The 20,119-nt window shown below is 31.6% G+C and overlaps 1 long non-coding RNA gene across 1 annotated transcript; it reads right to left on the reverse strand.

The window, feature by feature from the left end:
* Positions 1-3,567: 3,567 nt before the first annotated feature.
* Positions 3,568-13,764, reverse strand: LOC119838673. The gene is made up of 2 exons (XR_005288211.1): positions 13,547-13,764; positions 3,568-4,655 (listed from the first exon to the last, which is right to left on the reverse strand). It is a non-coding gene; the product is annotated as an uncharacterized LOC119838673 (long non-coding RNA).
* Positions 13,765-20,119: the final 6,355 nt, after the last annotated feature.

A 20,119-nucleotide genomic window follows, 5' to 3' on the forward strand; every position in this document is an offset into this window, starting at 1 on the left:
AGAGGAAGGTTTATATGTATAATAACATCTATTAAACTACTCCGAATTTAACGCGTACGGAGTAGCGGGAAAAAGCTAGTTATATATGAGGGATAACAATAACTTTAGATTTATAATTCGATTAGTTAAGTTTTAGGTCTTAGTTTCATATTAAGAAATTCTGAAATAAGTAAATGTAACACAAAAACAAATGTTTAGAAAATTATAAGATTTGTATGTTTTACAATGTTTTTTGAATAACTAACAGAGAGATATAAATTGTAATCTTTATTTAAATATGTAATATATAAATAATAAGTTATATAGATTTTTTGCATAGACCAGGCGTACTAGTTGATGTCTGTATTTCGATCATTAATGTACGTTATGTGGGTGAAGGGTGGAGAGCAACAGAATATCAATTATTTTTCAATCTTTGATTTTCCTTTCCTATAAAACTTTACATTGTTGTTATATCGGCTTGAGATTCGAATGTATGAGGTAATATAATGTGGAATAAGGATTGTTCATCTTATAGGCTAAATTACAAGTGATAACCTTGTAATAAGTCTAGAATAGCAGTATTGTCGTTTATTACAATATTAGACGCCATCTTGCGTCCGTACGAATTGATTTTCTACACTCGACTAACTGTGCGTCTTGGTTTCGCCCACGTTGTATGATGTTGAAATGCTAGCTCAATAAATGGCCTATTCTACACGAAAATAAATTTCCAATTTGAATCAGTAATTCCTCAGATAAACACATTTAAACAAATAAAAACATTCTTCAGCATCATTCAAGCAATATAGATAATTTCAATGAAATTTTACCCATTTTGATAGACCCTATTCTGGAATCTATTGTACAATTTTACTAGCCATATAACTTTAAACTTATATCTCTTACAGTTCATTATTTGAGATTCCAAAAGGTGTTTTAGTTACCATACTTAATTACTGTGATAATGACACTTACTTATCTTTCATAAAAATATCTATATTTCACAAAAGTCGCATAATGACATGAAAAAAACCAATACGTCGAAACTGTGTTTTGTTAAATTAGTACTTACTAAGGCGAAAACCTAGCCGGAAATCTAAATTAAATTGATTGAATAATCAGTTAGTAAGGTATGTGTAATATTTATTGATAAGATGTTATATTGAATATCTATAATACAGTTTTATCAATGATAAACGATGTACAGATAGTAGTTTTAATAAATGAATAACATTAATTATCTGTATTTAAGAAGAAATTGGAATAAATCATTACATTGAAACATAATACAGTTTATTTTATTTTTCCCAATATTTACTGATGCTATGACAACGTGACTAGCTATCACTATAATTGTGAAGTTATTCTGTAGAATAAAACTGGAAGAATAAGCACTCTTTAATTTCTAAATAATATTCGCGTAAAATCAAACACAAGAAAATACTAAAAATAAGCTCTAAATAAAACACATGTTGTTTTTTGTTTGGGTATGTATCTAAATTACGAACAGAATTGACGAATTTAATTTTGAAACTAGACGTTCTCCGGTCGTGTGTGTGTAAAACCCGTGAAGATTAAATGCCCTTAAATTTTCCTTTTGACGTGACAACGTCTTAAATTAGGTTGCGGCTCGGAGGCACTTATGAAAAAGTGTATCGCCCGGTAACGTTACGATGAGTCACCGAACTATGATCGGTCCGCCGCGCGCGCAGCACTAGAGAATTAGGCACATTGAATCGGCGCGTGCTTGTGTCTCTGTCTCTGTCTTTTTAGTAAACAAAATATATTTTCTATAGTTAAAATTTGTGCAATTCTTATTTTCATTCAATTCCTTGTTCCTGTTGTGCAATTTAATAATATTCATATCAATAAATATTCTACCGAGAAAAAGACGTTGTCACGTAAAATCTTCGCCCGTAAAACCGACTTTACAGGCAACCATTTTTTTTTGGTAGAAACTTCTTAATTCTTTCTTTTAATTTCATAAGTCTACTGACAATAACAGACTCAAATAAATAATAAGCAAATTCGGTACAGCAGGTCGGGTGATGCATTGACCAATAAGAATAGGGTTCATGTTTATTTAAAAATATGAACGTCTGATTATTACATTGGAGAGTGTCACTGCAGTGGTTTGGGTTCTTTTTAATAAGTACTTGTAATGTCATTTACAGTTTACAAGTCAAAAATACATAATATGGTTATTGGTAGTAAAAGACTAAAAAGTAATTTAGCACTAATATATGTAGGAAACATCATATATTTTTATTTTTCATTGAAAACATAAAAACATAATTAAAATAGCCAATTAGACCCAAATCAAAATATAAATAGATTGAATTCCAAGTGTTTACATCCAACATTATCTATCTATTAAACAATATGACGTAAATCTAAATAATTACAACATCAAACACAAATTCTAATCTAAGTTTTTTTTCCACTAACTCATAAGTGAGTAATTTGATTGATGGTCGAATGATCGCCTCAGGTGTGACTAAAATTTGTCAAGATACCTTAATCATGTTTTGTTACGATAAAGACAATGTATAGAGTGAGCGAGCAAGGTGACCATGAGTGACGTGTGTGAGTTAGCTATACTAACTCACTACGACTCATTGTTTGTGTATCTATAAAATTAAATTTAAGTATGATACTGCAAACCCGCACTCGGCCAGCGTGGTTATGGCCTGAACCCTCATAGGAGGCCTGTGTCCCAGCAGTGGTAACATATCTGGGCTGATGATTATGGTAATGATGATACGATGTGATTGATAATGTCTTAATATGGCTTTGATTAATATTGTTATTGAATAATTATTTTATTAAATTATAATATTGAATATTGAATTTGAATAATATTGAATTCATTTGTAAAAGTACCTGCATAAAAAAACTCAAAACATTTAATTGTATGTTATTCGGTTTACATTCTTTATTGGAACCGTAAGGGATTCGACACCCTTTTTTTATAAAAAGGTTGTGGATAATCTTAAAAACTTTGTTGATTTACTGAATTTATTGTTATCACACCGAATAAGTACTTTCACAAACTCACAAACTATATTTGCATCAAATAATTCAAAGGAAGCCTAATATTGAAAAGTTTAACATTGATATTCGCTTGCATCCTATCTCCTATTTTTTATTTTCTGAATATAATTTTATTGTGGGAGTCGAGCACGCTTCGGCACGAATTTGGCCAGCTCGCACCGGGGAAGTACCACACCCCCACAGAAAACCGGCGTGAAATAATAGCTTGCTATTGTGTTTCGTACGGTGAGTGGGGGAGCCGGAGGCCGATATCCTTTTCCTCACCCTTCCCAGTCCTTTCCTTTATTCCTCTCATCAATCCTTTCCTAATCCCTGACCAATTAAAGTCGGCAATCCATTTGTAGAGGCGAAAGGTCTGCAATTGACCTTACGCCTTTCCAAATGTTCATGGGCGGTGGTAGCGCTTACCATCAGGCGACCCACCAGCTCCATTGCCGACTATGACATAAAAAAAAAGAAATTGTTTGCTATATAAACATTCAATTTTCATCACAAATACCCGATTTCAGGAATATAATAAAACGCACACTTCATTATACAAAAAGTATATTTTCGTTCAGTTTTAGATCTAACACAGTTACAATTTTCAATTTAGTATTTTTATTGTACAATCAAAATATAGAAACATTAAGAAGTTACTTGACGATAGAATTTTAACAGAGAAATTTGATGTTTCACCTATTTCTTTGGTTACAAATTTATCTACCATCAAAAACATTTTTATAAAAATTCCTTTAAGCTACTAGAAATTACCTAGATAACTAACAAAATCACATGTTCACTGAGCAAAGAGTCGCTTATAAATAAAAGTATTTTTACATTTCTATATAACATGTTTTATGATATCAGATATTATTTTATCTGTATTTGGATTCATATTGCAATGTACTGAATATTTAACAAGTATTAATTACTTAATATTTGTCATATTCTTACGCTTAATACATTTCAATTCATTGACTGTAAATTTATGCCTTTTTCTGTAATATGACCAGTTTTTCTCTATATATGATAGTATTTAAAAGAAGGATTGTGGGGTTTTATGAAACCACGGTAAAAGTGAAACTTTTTTCACATTATAGATATTTATATTTAGCTAATAGAACTATAGACGCCGCCATATTGCTCTGACGAGAGCCTTTCCCTTTATCCATACTTCTCGCCTGACCGTCACGCGACATGCGATACACAGACCAAAAAACTTCACTTTTAAACTAAACTAAACATTGCAGTAAATAAATAGTTAAGAACAATATAATAACTTAATAGCGTTAACAATGACGTTTTCTTTCCATGTTCTTACTAAATATAGAAAAAAAAATTAATGGAAGCACACACATGCTATCTCATATCATTCAAAACAAAAGAAAGAGATGGATAGCAATTCATTATCTTCTTGTTAAAAACCGAAGATTGTCAAATCTGCTCTCACATTAGCTGACTACTTGAATGTATAAGCTATAAATAAACCCCTGCTTTATTTGAAAAGCCTATCTTCTGTATCTGAACAGCCATCTCTATTATATTAAAGTATAAATATAATAGATAATACAGTTTTCAGTTCTGCATGGATGTTTCCTCTTCTCTGAGCAATATTTTAACACGGACTCCCTTTGAGCCTGAAAAATAAAAAAAAGTAAATTAGAATGTGATTCCAGTATACACACTATAAAGTTTTCTTCTTGATCTGAGGAAATAATCAAAAGGTTTTCAAATATATTAGATGTTTGAAATACTTCTGATATATAGGTAAAGGGTACAGGAGGAAATGGGCACATGTGGGGGAGGCTTATACCCGAAAGGGGCCAGGACATTCAATCAAAACATATGCTTGATAAATAAGTTCAAATTCATTATCCTTCTAATATTATAAATGCGAAAGTTTGTGAGGATGTGTGTGTGTTTGTTGCTCTTTCACGCAAATACTACTGAACCGATTGCAATGAAGTTTGGTACGTAGACAGCTGGACAACTGGAATAACATATAGGCAACTTTTTATCCCGTTGTTCCTACGGGATACGGACTTACGCGGGTGAAACCGCGTGGCGCAGCTATTTCTTTTATATTTGTTATGGAAAATAGAAGGATTAAATTAATAAATATATAACTAACTATAGGTAAAGGTTTCTTATTTTCTTGAAGGTATATAAATATAATTTTGAAACGTAACATACATATTGAATTACAAATGGGGCCGAAACTTTAATTCTACAATTTGATGTTGTTATATTCGTATTTCACGAAAGTATATTATGCCACGAGATATGCTCTTCAAAAGATTATCTCTATAACTGATTAAATATGTATAACATTTATATTTAATCAAAAAGAATTAGCAGTCACGTTCGTCGTGTTAAACAATCATTGAATTATTTGCGTTTTTTCATAAGCCTGACAATTATTATTTATAATGCAATTGTTAAAGATAATTACATTGTAACTACATTATTTGTTCTCAGAAAACAAATGATTTACCGTCATCTACTGCAATCAATAAGTAACATAAAAACTTTTTACAGTTAAATCTTTTTTGAATTACTACAAGTTAAATGATTTTTCAACCTTAGTTAAAAAAATACCTGATATTTGAAGTAAATATTATTTTATTAAATATCTCAATTATGTATTTTACAACAAAACATAACATTTAAGTTGTTAATATCACCCAATCACTATGATATAGACTGTTATTATTTAGCAATAAATTTTATAGCACCTTATCGTGCCTCTCGAATCAGAAGGTCAATACTCTTATTTGCATACTGCAATGTTGACGCTCGCGCAAAAGAAGCAATCTTTCTATAAATAATTAAAATAATAAAGACATCATTTTCTTCCGTTTGATTTTACGCGAGTATTATACATTTAGAAACTAAAGACCTTTTAACGGATTCTAAACAGTATCTCAGTCTCATTCTCCCCGTGACCACTCTAGCTGTAAAGTGTTCGAAACGTTGGGTAAATAATATAAGGAATAAATCGCGTTTAAAATCCAATAACAAGACTTTAATTTCTTAATAATAAAGACGTTTATCGCTTCAAACATTTTACATATCATAGGGAAGCCAAGGGTTGCCTCTCAGCTATTGCTCAAGAGTTCATATATGAGAAGAGAGAGAGCCGTGAGATAAAAAGAAAGGTTGCCTAAAAACTATAGTAGATATGTATTGATAATTATGCGTATAGAATCGGTGCAATATTATCATTGTATAAACAGATAACAGGCAGGTTATATTTGGTTTAGATTAATGACGTTTACTTCATGTTATATTTTAATTTACGATGTTTTCTTTGCTTTCGGCTCTTTAGTATGTTTAGTAAATTTATTGTTTGCGCTGGATTGACGTAGGAGTGTTTTGTTTTACATGAATTGCTATTAATTTGTTTAGAGCGCACCTGAATAACATTGTTTCATATTATATATCTATCTACAATATGTTAATCAACGTATTACCACAGATAACATAATACTATACTAGTAGAATTTACCCATGTACAATTTGTGTAATAATATGATATCATATTATTACATAAATTTTACGTAAATTAATAAAGATAATTTAAAATAACTAAAAAACGATAGAATCAATTTTTCAACATTTTTGGAAATTATTAATATAAAACTCATGAAATTATTGTATTGTCCCCGATCTTTGATAATTATACAAAGTTTGAATTAAATCTGTCCCTCTAAATTTGATCAAAATCGAGTCTAAAGGAGCGTCTATTTACAAAAATAAGGTAAAGCTAATATACTAATAAAAAGCATTTTAAAAGTTTGTGCTACATGCCATTACAATCTCTTTTTTGTATTTTTTTATATTGCTAATAAAGTCTCGTTTGTTAACTCTTTAATCATTACCTACTTTTGTACCTACAAAGTAAAGTTTATGGTCATAAAATAAGGTTTCTTTGTGTTTATTTTAGAACGAAATAACTCCTCGAAATGTCAATCGAAGCCTTCATTTCTCAGAAACCTAGAAGTGGATCGGTAAACAAGTTATGAGATGCGACATTTGAGTTTAATCCTACTTTCTAAGTATGAATATTTATTTTTGCAATATTATTTATATTGTTTTTAGAAAGGGTTATAAATTAGTCTACTTTATTTGGTCGGGTTGCAATGTGACGTAAAATACACTACGTTTTATTTTCGGTTAATACCTTATATAGGTACATCTAGTTTAAAATGTCTTTAGTCTCGTACAAACGTTACACGTTCATATTTTTTATATTAAATAGTTTTAATTGGGTTTCAACTGTACCTACGTATTCATATATTAATACAAACACAACGATGTCAACGTAATTTGAACGCAATGCCGATATTCATAAAGCATTCTTTTCTTCACATCCAGTTCCATATAACCTTTTTAGACGAGTTATATAAATTTCACAGAATTTAACATATAAGTTTTCGGATTTTATGTTATACTAGCTGCGCCCCGCGGTTTCACCCGCGTCAGTCCGTATCCCGTAGGAATATCGGGATAAATAGTTGCCTATATGTTATTCCAGTTGTCCAGCTGCCTACGTACCAAATTTCATTGCAATCGGTTCGGTAGTCTTTGCGTGAAAGAGCAACAAACACACACACATCCTTACAAACTTTGGCATTTATAATATTAGTAGGAGGATAGGATATATGACTAAGATTCTTAATAGCAATTGTAAATCGTTTTAAAAACAAATAACTGGCATGTCTTGATTGACATGTTTCAAATGAGTCAGTATTGGCGAAAGTTAAAAGCGCAGTAATTATGCTTTACACGTTTTAGTATAAGGAAGTATTTATTATAATTTTGTTGTAATGCTATAAAAATAATAACCGTAGTTTCTATAAAGCCAAGGAGTTTGTTTGTATGAACGTGCTAGTTTCGGGAACTACAAATATTGCCATGTGCGCAACGCATTCAAATGATTGTGTGTTTTATTTCGTTAAAATTATGTTAACAAAGATATCATATACCTTTTATAAATATAAAGGTTTAGATTTCAATAAAATCGCATCTATTTAAATATGAATTTTGACATTAATTTAAAGTAGTATTTACAATTATGCGAGGTATCCATTGCATGGATAAGTGTTATGTCTAGAAAATAAAGACAATGGATAATTAATATGCTATATGACTTGTATGATCAAATTCGAGTAATGTGGAAGTTTTGTCTTCGATATGATACAAGAATGCAAATGTTTTCAATCGTCTCATACTAATGGTTGTCTGGAACATGTATAAAATTAAGCAAGAAATTACAATAAAACAACAATATTTACTTAAATTAACATTGAAAGTTTGAGAAATTAAAAATTCAAACGTGTGTGCATTCATTAAATTAGGAAAAACTATTTAATACTAATCGTGACTTATTAAAAATAAGACAATTTCTTTCCCTCCAAAAATTCGGTCAAATCACATTACCTTTACTCATATATAACGGTATATTGCGGCGTTTTACACGCGCAGGCTCAGAATAATTCCTTGCAATATGTAAACATTGCTGGTGAGCAAATTTGATCTTTAACTAGCGACTTCGCCCGTGGTAGTCGTGGTCCCGGCTCCGCCTGGATATCATGATTCCCGTTTTATCCCAAGGGAGCATTTAATCGAGATTAAAAGTATTCTATCACCCAAATCAGCTCACTCTCTGTCTGTATACCAAATTTCATCTAAATCGTATTCATTCGAGTATCGTGATTATTTTTGATAATTTTTTTTTTGTAATTTGGCCTCATTTTTGAATTTAAAGTGGCGCCCTCTCCTCAGCCTCGTCAGTAGTAATTTATATTGTAACAAAAAAAAACAAGATCTTAATACGAACAATAATTCGTTTAAGTAAGTATATTAATATAATGTAATATTGTATTGTTGTGTAATATTTTATATGTGAAGCTATTTACTTATTAATGATTGATCTGTTTTGCTTTTTGACTTTATGGTAGTTAAATAGGTGATCAGTTTTTTACATGATATTGGCATTTTTTAATTAGTTCAATTCGCACTTACTGGGTCGTTACATGCGTTGACTGTTCCGAGAAACAATCGGGCAAATACATTAAACTTTCATTTTGTATGACCGCAATTGTAATAAGGAAATTGTAAGTCGGTAAACCTTTTTGTATATTGTAACTGTATATCATAATATTGCCATTTATAAAATTCGTTGAAATAACTGGGTTAGTCCATCACACTTCATTTAAATTGCGATTATGAATTATTATTTTCTCGCTTTTTAGGCTTCCGTATTAATAATAAAAAAGTAATAGAAAGACAATTTTAATTTTCAAAGATTATTTATTTAAGTTTCCGCTTAAATAACGAAAAATAAGAAAATTAAGGTTAAGCAACGGTCAGTACGGTCATTAGTTGGATGGGTGACAATTTTTTTTACATTAGCTTATTTGTTCGGACCCTTGTCGCAAAACTTTTCACGTCATCACGTGTGAACTTTAAACCTGTTTTTTTGTGCATCGAAATAAATTACTGTACATGTCAATTAAAGACAAAATTCGATCATAACTAAAGCACCAAAATAACATGCAGGTGCGTTTCAAAATATTTTTTTTATTCATTTACTGCCTATGGATTATTTTTAGATAGCCATAATACATAATAAGTTTATGTAATATCTATCCAGACATTTTTTGAAACGCTTTTATTAGCTTTACCTTTACAGTATGTATCTTTATGTTTAACCAACTCATTTAAACTCCATTTGGACCCACTTTAAACTTTAATTTAATTCAAACTTAGTACACATAGCAAGGATCGGTGACAATACAATAAGTTCATGAGTTAATCTCATTATCCTAATAATGATTACCAGGATAAATAATTATATTATGTATCCTAATAATATTATTAATGCGAAAGTTTGTAAGGATGTGTGTGTGTTTGTTGCTCTTTCACGCAAAGACTACCGAACCGATTGCAATGAAATTTGGTATGTAGACAGCTGGACAACTGGAATAACATATAGGAAACTTTTTATCCCGTTATTCCTACGACTTACGCGGGTAAAACCGCGGGGCGCAGCTAGCACTCTATAATGTTTCACTAATCATTCACAACTTTTTTAATTTGACAATACTGTTGGTTGTATTTCGTTTATTTATTGGTTTGTCCTCTTATTTTATAATTTATTAAACGATTTCATAAATAGGGGGAAATTTAAACTCGATTGTATTTTTTGGGTTTGGCTTTTGATTTGTTAAATCGATTTCAATTATTCTTTTTTATTTGTATTTGAATGCAATCAAAATGCTAATGATTTTATAATAAAATTTATATCTATATTTGATATCCTAGTTAATCATAAAACACGTAGCTATAGCAAAGTATATTTTACGACTACGTTATCGATTCTTATAACAATTACAGTTAATATGTAATTACATGTTATGTGTAATGTATTGAAACCTGCATATTCCGTATGAATCATCTCAACAAACAATGTCAAACTCTACGGCGTGTTAGAAGGTCCCGCAGCAAATCTGCGTGAAATAGTAGCATACTACTGGGGAGTGGGAGAGCTGGAGGCCCGTATCCTTTTCCTTTCCTTTCCCAGTCCTTTCCTTTATTCCCCTCTTTGAAAAAATAAAGAAGGCAATAAATAAAGTTAGAGGCGATGAACATTCTCTTCGTTTTTGAGGGGTAAAGGAAAAGGAAAGAATTAACGAATGAAAAAAAGGAATAGACTGTGAAGGGTGAGGAAAGAGGTATAATAATAAACATTATAGCGAACCACTTTCACTTTTATATGAATGCTAATTCGTATTATATTGAATGATTTAAAAACCAGGAGTAATGTAAATACACACAATGGCGGTTTAATAGTATGGCCTTTCCTATTATCCTTTCCGAATAGATATAAATTAGTTTCTTATTATTAATTTATTAATTTTTTATTTATTAGCCTCAATCAGACACACAAACATGTACATGTAAAAACTTAATTAAGAATCTGATGAGTCAACCCCAGTTTGGCAAAGGCCTCCTCCATTCCCTTCCAGTCTTTTCTGTTTATAGTTTAATTAATTATTAAATAATTTTTATGAATTAAGTTATGTATAATTTAATTAATATTCACAGCAATTGCCGGATCAAGATAAAATTTTTTAAATCTTTTTTTGTGGTTTATTATTGAAAAATAATTACAATTTGCAATGCAGTTTGGTCCTATGCAGAATAATTATAATATGGCTCCTGAAAGGATATAGGTATTTTAAGATTGAGATTCCACGTCTACCTCTTATAAAGAGGAAACTTTTATATTTTTAAATGTCCGTAACCTTTTCATACAAAAACTGCTCGACCGATCTCAAAAATGTTATCACCATTGTAAAGTTCACTTCACTGAATGACAGTAGTATATATGTACCACGGGCGAAGGCGAAATGTTAGTTTTTTTTATGTCATAGCGGGCAACTGAGCTGGTGGTTCGCCTGATGGTAAACGATCACCACCGCCCATGATCATTCGCAGTGGCTAAGACCTCTGAGAATGCGCTGCCCGCTTTTAAGGGATAAGGAATAAGGAAAGGATTGATGACTGGAAAGAAGGAGTGGACCGGGAAGGACGAGGAGTAGGAAATAGACCTCCGGCTCCCCCAAAATTAAACCAATAATATAGAACAATTAGTATAATATAAAACCAATAATTGTTTAAAATGCTTAATAATTTTCATTAAGGAGTTATGTATATAAAATCATATTGTGTATTTGTATGACTCATCGAACTTTTACAATTAATAATCAATGTTGGGCAAGTGACTCACGATTTAATAATTTTACGTGGTTTATATAATATTTAGGTACCATTTAAGGTAATGTTAATGATGTATATAATATAATATGTATTTTATAATACCTATATTATGGACTATTCGTTCGCCATACTATTATGATGCGTGCGAACATTCGTAAAATGTACGAATAACTGTATAAAACATTTGCAAACATCTTATTTGTTTTATTTATTTATCCAACATTGTCAGTGTCTAGAATTAGTTTCTCCCGGTTTTTGTTGTAAAAGGATAAATATTAATTTGGCATAGTTAAAAAAACAACTTTTACCTCGTTTTATTTTAGATGTTATTTTTTACATTATATATTACTAGCTTTTGCTTGTGTTTTCGCACGAATTAATTCGGAGTTTAATAGATGTTATTATACATATAAACCTTCCTCTTGAATCACTCTATCTATTATAAAACTCCATCAAAATCCGTTGCGTAGTTGTAAAAACTTAAACATACGTAAGGACACAGGGAGATAGGGACAGAGAAAGAGTTTAATATTATATTTAATCTGCACTATAATAGTATAAAGAGGAAGAATTTGTGTTTTTTTGTTTGTTTGAAATGGATAATCTCAAAAACTGTTGGACCGATTTTAAAAATTCTTTCACCATTAGAAAGCTACAACTTCGCTGAGTGACATAGGCTATAATTTATGTTCCACGGATGAAGCCGGGGCGAACTGTTAGTATTTTATATTTGACTTTCTTGATACTAATTCTTTATTCATTTATTTTCAAATGACTTTTCAGTACATTCATATTAACTATAAATTAGCCTAAGCTACCATCACTTTATAATTTGGGAATTGTTTAACAACATTGCTCTTCTAAAATTTAAATGTATTTATATTCCAAAATACAAAAGACCTTGAATGAATTCAAATTAAGAAAATACCAGTCCGCGCTAAAATATCACGGTCAGGTAATGGTTTCAAATCAGAATACTATAAGAAGTCACGGCCGAATATATTTTGACAATAAAATTTATTTGTTTTTTTTAAACGCTTTCTCGAAATTATTTCTTCTGTATTTCTAGATGGTAATCTCAGAACATTTGTAGTTTAATCAACAATTAACGACTTGAATCGTTGATATAATGTGTATGTTTCACAAATTTAGTAAACTGTTCACCCTTATTTTTGACAATTAATTAATGCATGGAAAAATGTTGTAACTTCTTCTTCGCTCCGTTAATGGTTTCAAATGTTGTAACTTTGTTTTGATGTGATTTATTCATACGAATCAATAAAATTGGTTTATCAGTTTGTGATATTAAAATAACTGCCTTTCATTTCCATTTATCGAATCGCCTATTTGGGTCTAATGTGCATAGTTTCAAATACATATTTCAATTAAAAGACATTTTACAAATGTAAGCAAGGAGAAGTTATTTTTACTTCATCGGTATCAATTCTCGTGTTTCAATTATATACAACTAGCTGCGCCCCGCGGTTTTACCCGCGTAAGACTGTATGACACACACACATCCTTACAAACATTCGCATTTATAATATTAAGTAGGATTCACCTTAAAAAGATTCACGGCGATCCGTTAAACAGCAACACAAACAAAAACAAGCCATAAATGACCTTAAAAACAACATATTAAACAAACAGTTTTAATACTTTAAACGTTGGTCAGTATATGAAATATGAAAACTATAGACAATTAAAGTATTATGTTTACCACAAACACACACATACTTACTGTTTACACGGCACACATATCATAACTCGCGGGGACACTTTTACATATCCTATAGGACAGTTGTAATTATATATGACAGTTCGTTTCGTCCTTGAACTGACGCTATTTTTATTAAAAACCTCACTTTTATCCGTGATAGTCCTGCAATACGCACTCAATATAAACATAATTAATATTAAACATACGAACTTCATCTTGCTCTGGCAATCGCCTTCCGACTGAACGGAGTCAGGTGTGTTCTGATAATTTATAATATATGTAATGACTCACCGGTGAGTGTAAGATGTCTTTGGTCCATTTGATGATAGCCTCGTCGTAGATTATAACAACATGTCCTCAGTTTATGAGAGTTCCCACGGGACTACTGATGCATATGTGTATTGTACTGATACATTTAATATTTAAATAATTATTAATAATCAAATAATGGTGGTATTTTTGGACGAACTTCAGGAAGGTAGATGGTCATTTGACTGTTTTTTTTTATTTATTTAATACTTTATTGCACACACAGAAGATAGAACAAGATAGAAATATCATACAATAGAAGAAAAACATGTACAAATGGCGGTCTTACCGCTAGGTAGCGATGTCTTCTAGACTACCATATCTAATGGGTAGGGAGAGATATTTAAAGTAGGTGGATAAGCAAGAAGTAAGGGTTAAGAGAAGAGAAGTGGGAAAATTAAGATTTGTTATTTGTTACGAGATTATTAAGCTAAATGTCAATTGATTTATAAATTTGATTAATGTTCAAAACTTTTTGAAAGAATTATAAAAATACATATTTATCTTAATATATATATAAATCTCGTATCACAATGTTTGTCCTCAATGGACTCCTAAACCACTTAACCGATTATAATAAAATTCGCACACCATGTGCAGTTCGATCCTACTTGAGAGATAGGATAGTTTAAATAATTTTAATTACGATAAATGACAACCCGGGCGGAGCCGGGGCGTGCAACTAATTATCTACTAAGATTATGTTTTTGTTGATCATAAAAAAAAAACATTTTTGCATTATTATTAACTAAAAATAATATCCACGGTCTAGACACAGTAATAAACTAATATTCTGCACAGGCAATAAGAAAAAACACCGATAGTAATACGTAACTTTCACTATATCTGTCGTTACAATATTATGTTTTATGAAATATATTTGCATCAAACCTTTAGGGTATCACCTGCAGGACCGGTCTAATATATCTAGATACATATATATAATAGGTCTAATATATATAGATCGTGTAATAGGGATTGTGTAGCCCCTGGCCATAATATACTTAATTGTGTACTTAAATGTGAGAAAGTGAAAATTGTGTAATGGTGTCAGGTAGGTACTAATTTAATGAAAAAATTAAACATTTATATAGCATGACGATGCATGATTATCAGAAATAGATTTTGACAAAACAGAATCTAGAAAACATTACATGTAATACATGTTACGTGTAAAGAACACTTCAAAATATGTACAAGAAACGACCCATATCATGTATAACTATTAATGCTTATTATAATTGAATAAATCAAGTGTGTGTTGGTTCCATAGGCTTTCAACATACCTACGTTCTACCACATTCAAGCTTAAATTTTCAGAAAATTAAAAGATAGTCCATTGCTAAACAAAGCCGAAGGAATTCTTGGCCCGTTAGACTAATTTCAGTATCTTTTTTTTCATATAAATTAGAGCTTCAGAACTCCAATAGGAATAATATGTCTTGATGAATGAATAAACTTTGACTTTAAAATTTGTCACAGTTGCGGTTTTTGATGGTTTTCTATGTCACTCGACTCTGACTAGACAGTCAGCTTTTCTGTGGAAAAAAGGAAAACCCAAGATATGCTTACATCATAATTACGAATTAGCATATTTAAATAATTGTATAATTAAATCATTGATTTCGTACACAATTTTATAAATAAAAATACACAAAACAACCGAATTAAATACCAAAATATATGTGGCAGTCAGGCACGCATCGGCAGGGATTGGGCCAGTTCGTACCGCCACTGCACAGCAGGTAACCACCACACCTGGAGATCAGCATTAAATAGTTGCATGTTACTGTGCTTCGTTCGGTAAATGGGTTAGTCAAAGGGTCGTATCCTTTTCCTTACCCATTTCAGTCCTTCAATTTATTCCCCTCGTCAATTCAACTTTAAATATTGTAACAATGATACTAAACTAATTATTGTACATCTCTTCAATTACTAGTTTTGTAGCATTCAAATGCTAGCCTCTTGGCCACCTATGATCCCGCGTCAGCTAGCTAACTTCTTCTACTCTTTCTGTTTTCATGTATCTAAGAGACACCTTACCATCTATTAAGAATCGGAAAGTTTGATGACACGTGATATCTGTCACTTCGAACATGGCCATCATGTAGACTGATGCCTCACCCGGCGCAGGACGTGTGTGATATATACATCAATATCGTAAAAAAATGCAATATGTAAATTCCCTTTAAGCACTATTTCCCTGATAGCTAGAAAATTACAAGGAAATTCTTTCGGTAGGTGGATAATAATTGCTAGACAGGACTACGCGTATAAACTAGGTTTAAACATATATAAAACTATAAATTTTTAAAGAATAGAAAAAAATGTATCACGAGGCGGGATTTACTACGGTTTGGCATAAAAACTTCGAAACCCGCCTCGTGATCAATTTTTTTCTATTCTTTCAAAATCTCTCGTTTACAAAGCATTTACTATAAAACTAAAAATTAAATATGCAAAACTAGTTTTCCGCCTGCGGCTTCGCCCGCGTAGCATAGCAAAAGATAGACATTCTCAGGGATTTTCCGCATAGTTCCTCCATCATTTTTCGGATGTCATCAAATGTCATCTGTTCAACGATAAAAGAGTAAAGAAATGACAAGCAGACAGTTACCATGCAAATGTTATGTTAATAGATATATAGGGATTCAGCAGTGATATTATATAATATTGGTATATATCCAATATTACAGCTTTATTTTTTTTATTCATTATTTTTAAACCAGTTCACAACTAGTCACAATTTCAGTAATCAAACACAAAAATAGATAAATTATTCGATAGTCAAACAACCTCATGTTTTGTAAGTCGGTCTCAAATAACATAAAACTCCTTAGTCTGCTAATGGAAAGCATTAGAACACCTTTCAAGCATAGCTCACGAAATTATTTTACGACATTATTTTATTGCCCGATTACTAAGCATCGAAAAATGTTGATGTCGTCACTCCTCTAATCTTAAGAATCCCTTTCTATATAATCCGTGCTGCACGTTATTTCGTTGTGGTGAAAGATGAATATCAATTGATGTAAGGACAAATTCCGAGATTCCGAAACGGATCAGCTACATAATTTTTATTTAATGGGCTGGTGCGTTCTTGGTTGTTATGTTTATAAAATGTTAATTGTTTCCGCAGATGTCGCGCATTCTTTAGCAAGAATATAATGTTTGGAGAAAATTTTTATGTTTTTAGTAATGTATATAATATGTAATGTACTCATTAGAATCGCCAGCACTAAATTATTTCCACACTCTCTCTACATAAGAGCAAGTAAGACAATTTAATCGATTCTATTATTTGTGGTTTATCGTTTTTTAAACTACATTCATCTTCTTTGTAATTAAATACCTGGCTGTATGTTTTAGGGTACTTGTAGCAAAAGATATAATGATTTTAAATATTTTACTTCGAAATTCTTAAATAGGCCTTTCACTTGACCACAGCTAAGAATATTATTCCCAATGTATAGGGATATTGCAAAGTTTTAGACATGATTTTCTTTATGTCATAGCGGGAAACTGAACTTGTGGTTCGCCTGATGGTAAGGGATCACCACCGCCCATAAACACTCGCAGAGATAGTGCCTCTGCCATGCGCTGACACAATAGCATGCTATTATTCCACGCTGGTTTTCTATGGTTCATCATCATCATCTGCCTATTTATGTTCCCACTACTGGGACACAGGCCTCCTATGAGTGTTCAGGCCATAATCCACCACGCTAGCCAAGTGCGGGTTGGCAGATGTCGTCGAACTTTTGATTCTTGGACATGCCGGCTTCCTCGCGATGTTTTGGTTTGGTTGTTATGATGGTTAGGTTATAAATAAAATATATAGATTATTTTAAAGAACTGTAATCTAATAATTAAATAAAATGTATTATTGATTTCTATTACACAAAATACATAAATTCGCTATGAGTAACGGTGAAACGATAGTTATTTTTAAAGGTGACGCGTACTATCAATCTGTTATCAGTGATTTAATACAGGATTTCATTGTTAGAAATTGATTCTTACTTCCCCCTCGTGAATCATACTTGAGCATAGTTATGATAATTCGTTTAGGTTACCTAATATGGTTGGTACATTCTATTTCGTCGAATTGTATATATTTATCCGTTTTTTATGAACGTAATCCAGGATATGGTGCGTTTAGTTAAATGTTATTTAAATATGCCAAATATCCCTATAATTTCATTTCAAGAAAAGAACGTATGTGTCATTTGTTTCTTATTTTACCCAATCATTTTTTTATGTATTAATTTGACAAACTTATTTATTTGGATTCAAACGTTATTAATATTTTAATGAAATACGATATGACAATCCTATCCTACTAATATTATAAATGCGAAAGTTTGTAAGGGTGTGTGTGTTGCTCTTTCACACAAAAACTACGGAAAATATTGCAATGAAATTTGGTACGTAGACAGCTGGACAACTGGAATAACATATAGTTAACTTTTTATCCCGATATTTCTACGGGATACGGGATACGGAAACCGCGGGGCGCAGTTAGTAATCGATAAATTAGCATCATTTTAATAACTTTAAATCGTCTTTTTTCGCAATTTTCATACAATTCTGTACAAATACTTGTAGACTTCTGTGTCCCAGCAATGGCAACAAATATGGGCTAAGGATGAATATTATCCTCTACTGAATTTAACAATACTAAACCAAGGTAAAAAGATATATGATATCATGATTCATAAATACCAACAATCTTAACCTCCTTAGCAATATGGCGCCAAGTTATGTATTTTTATCTTTTTAGGGTTCCGTGTTCCAAGGGTAATATGGGATCCTAAGTAAGACTATTTCTAAGACTGTCTGTCTGTCTGTCAGGCTGTATCTCAGGAACTTTTATAGATAGGCAGTTTTAAATTTTTGTTGTCGTTATACTATTAAATCTAGGTTAAGTTACAGATAGCACAGTCATAAATTTGATGGGTGACCAATTTATTGTGTAGTTGCTCATTAGCTTATTTGTACGGAACCCTCAGTGTCCTAGTTCGACTCGCACTTGGCTGATTTTTTATGTAACTTATTGATTTTCGGCTTGTGACTCATGAGAAATCTAATATTTGCAGATCGATAATTTATGTGTCATTTATTATTAAAATTATAAAAATATATGTACATTTCATATATTTTGACATTATATTTAGTGTAGACTGGTAATTAAGCTATTTTATATGTCTTCAGATACATATAAAATAGTTTAATTACCAGGTTTGTTTACTAATCTCAGGAACTACTGGACAGATTTCAAAAGCTTTTTCACCATTGCATAAGTGCTAGACGCCTGCCATGAGATATATGCGTACCACGGGCAGAACCGGGGCGGATCGCTAGTAAAAATATAAAGCTACGCCTCGACTAAACGCTTGTAAAATTTTATATGATAAGTTTTGGGTCAAATTTGTGTTTATTAGAGAAAGGAATACTTGATGAGGTTTATTTGGGTAACAAGTTTTGATCTATTACATAAACACGATCCCAAACCAAATTCAAATAACAAACAACATCAACGCCTACACTCGTAACTAGATTGCGGGATACTTCGGCACGAATTGTCCCAACTCGCATGGAGAAGTAAAGCCCCACAAAAGACGGGCGCGAAATAGCATAGCTGGAGTTCCGTTTCTTACTCACCCTTCCCAATCCATTCCTTATTTCCTGGTCTATTCCCCATAAAAGCGGCAACACATTTTCAGAAGGAACTGCAACTGATCATGGGTGTGGTGGTGCTTACCATCAGACGAACCACCGGCTCAGTTACCTGCTTTAACACAAACATAAACATAAAAAACATTCGAATTAGTACCCTCCTTTTTGAAGTCGATTGAAAATACAACGGGCTTAATTAATGCCCTAAATCACCAAACTAGGTCAGAGGGGTCATTAGAAACCCTAACAACAATATACGCAATCTTAATAAAGGGAATTGATATTGTGATTGAACGAATCTCCTATTGCTTCACTTCCGTATCACGCGTAAGTGATTTAGCACGATCAGTATAACAATAGATTACAGTGCCTGGATAATTTGTTGATCTAGTCTAACTAGTAGTATTTTCTTGTGTTTGATTTTATGCGCATCTTATACATTTAGAAATTAAAAACTTTTTAACGGATTTTAAACGCGATTTATTCATTATATTATTAACCCGACAGTCTCCCCGTGACCACGCTCGCTGTAAAGTGTTCGAAACGTCGGGTTAATACTCGTAATATAAAGAACAAATCGCGATTAAAATCCGTTAAAAAGTTTTT

Source organism: Zerene cesonia, unplaced genomic scaffold, assembly GCF_012273895.1.
Source record: "Zerene cesonia ecotype Mississippi unplaced genomic scaffold, Zerene_cesonia_1.1 Zces_u004, whole genome shotgun sequence".
In the NCBI taxonomy this organism is placed as follows: domain Eukaryota; kingdom Metazoa; phylum Arthropoda; class Insecta; order Lepidoptera; family Pieridae; genus Zerene; species Zerene cesonia.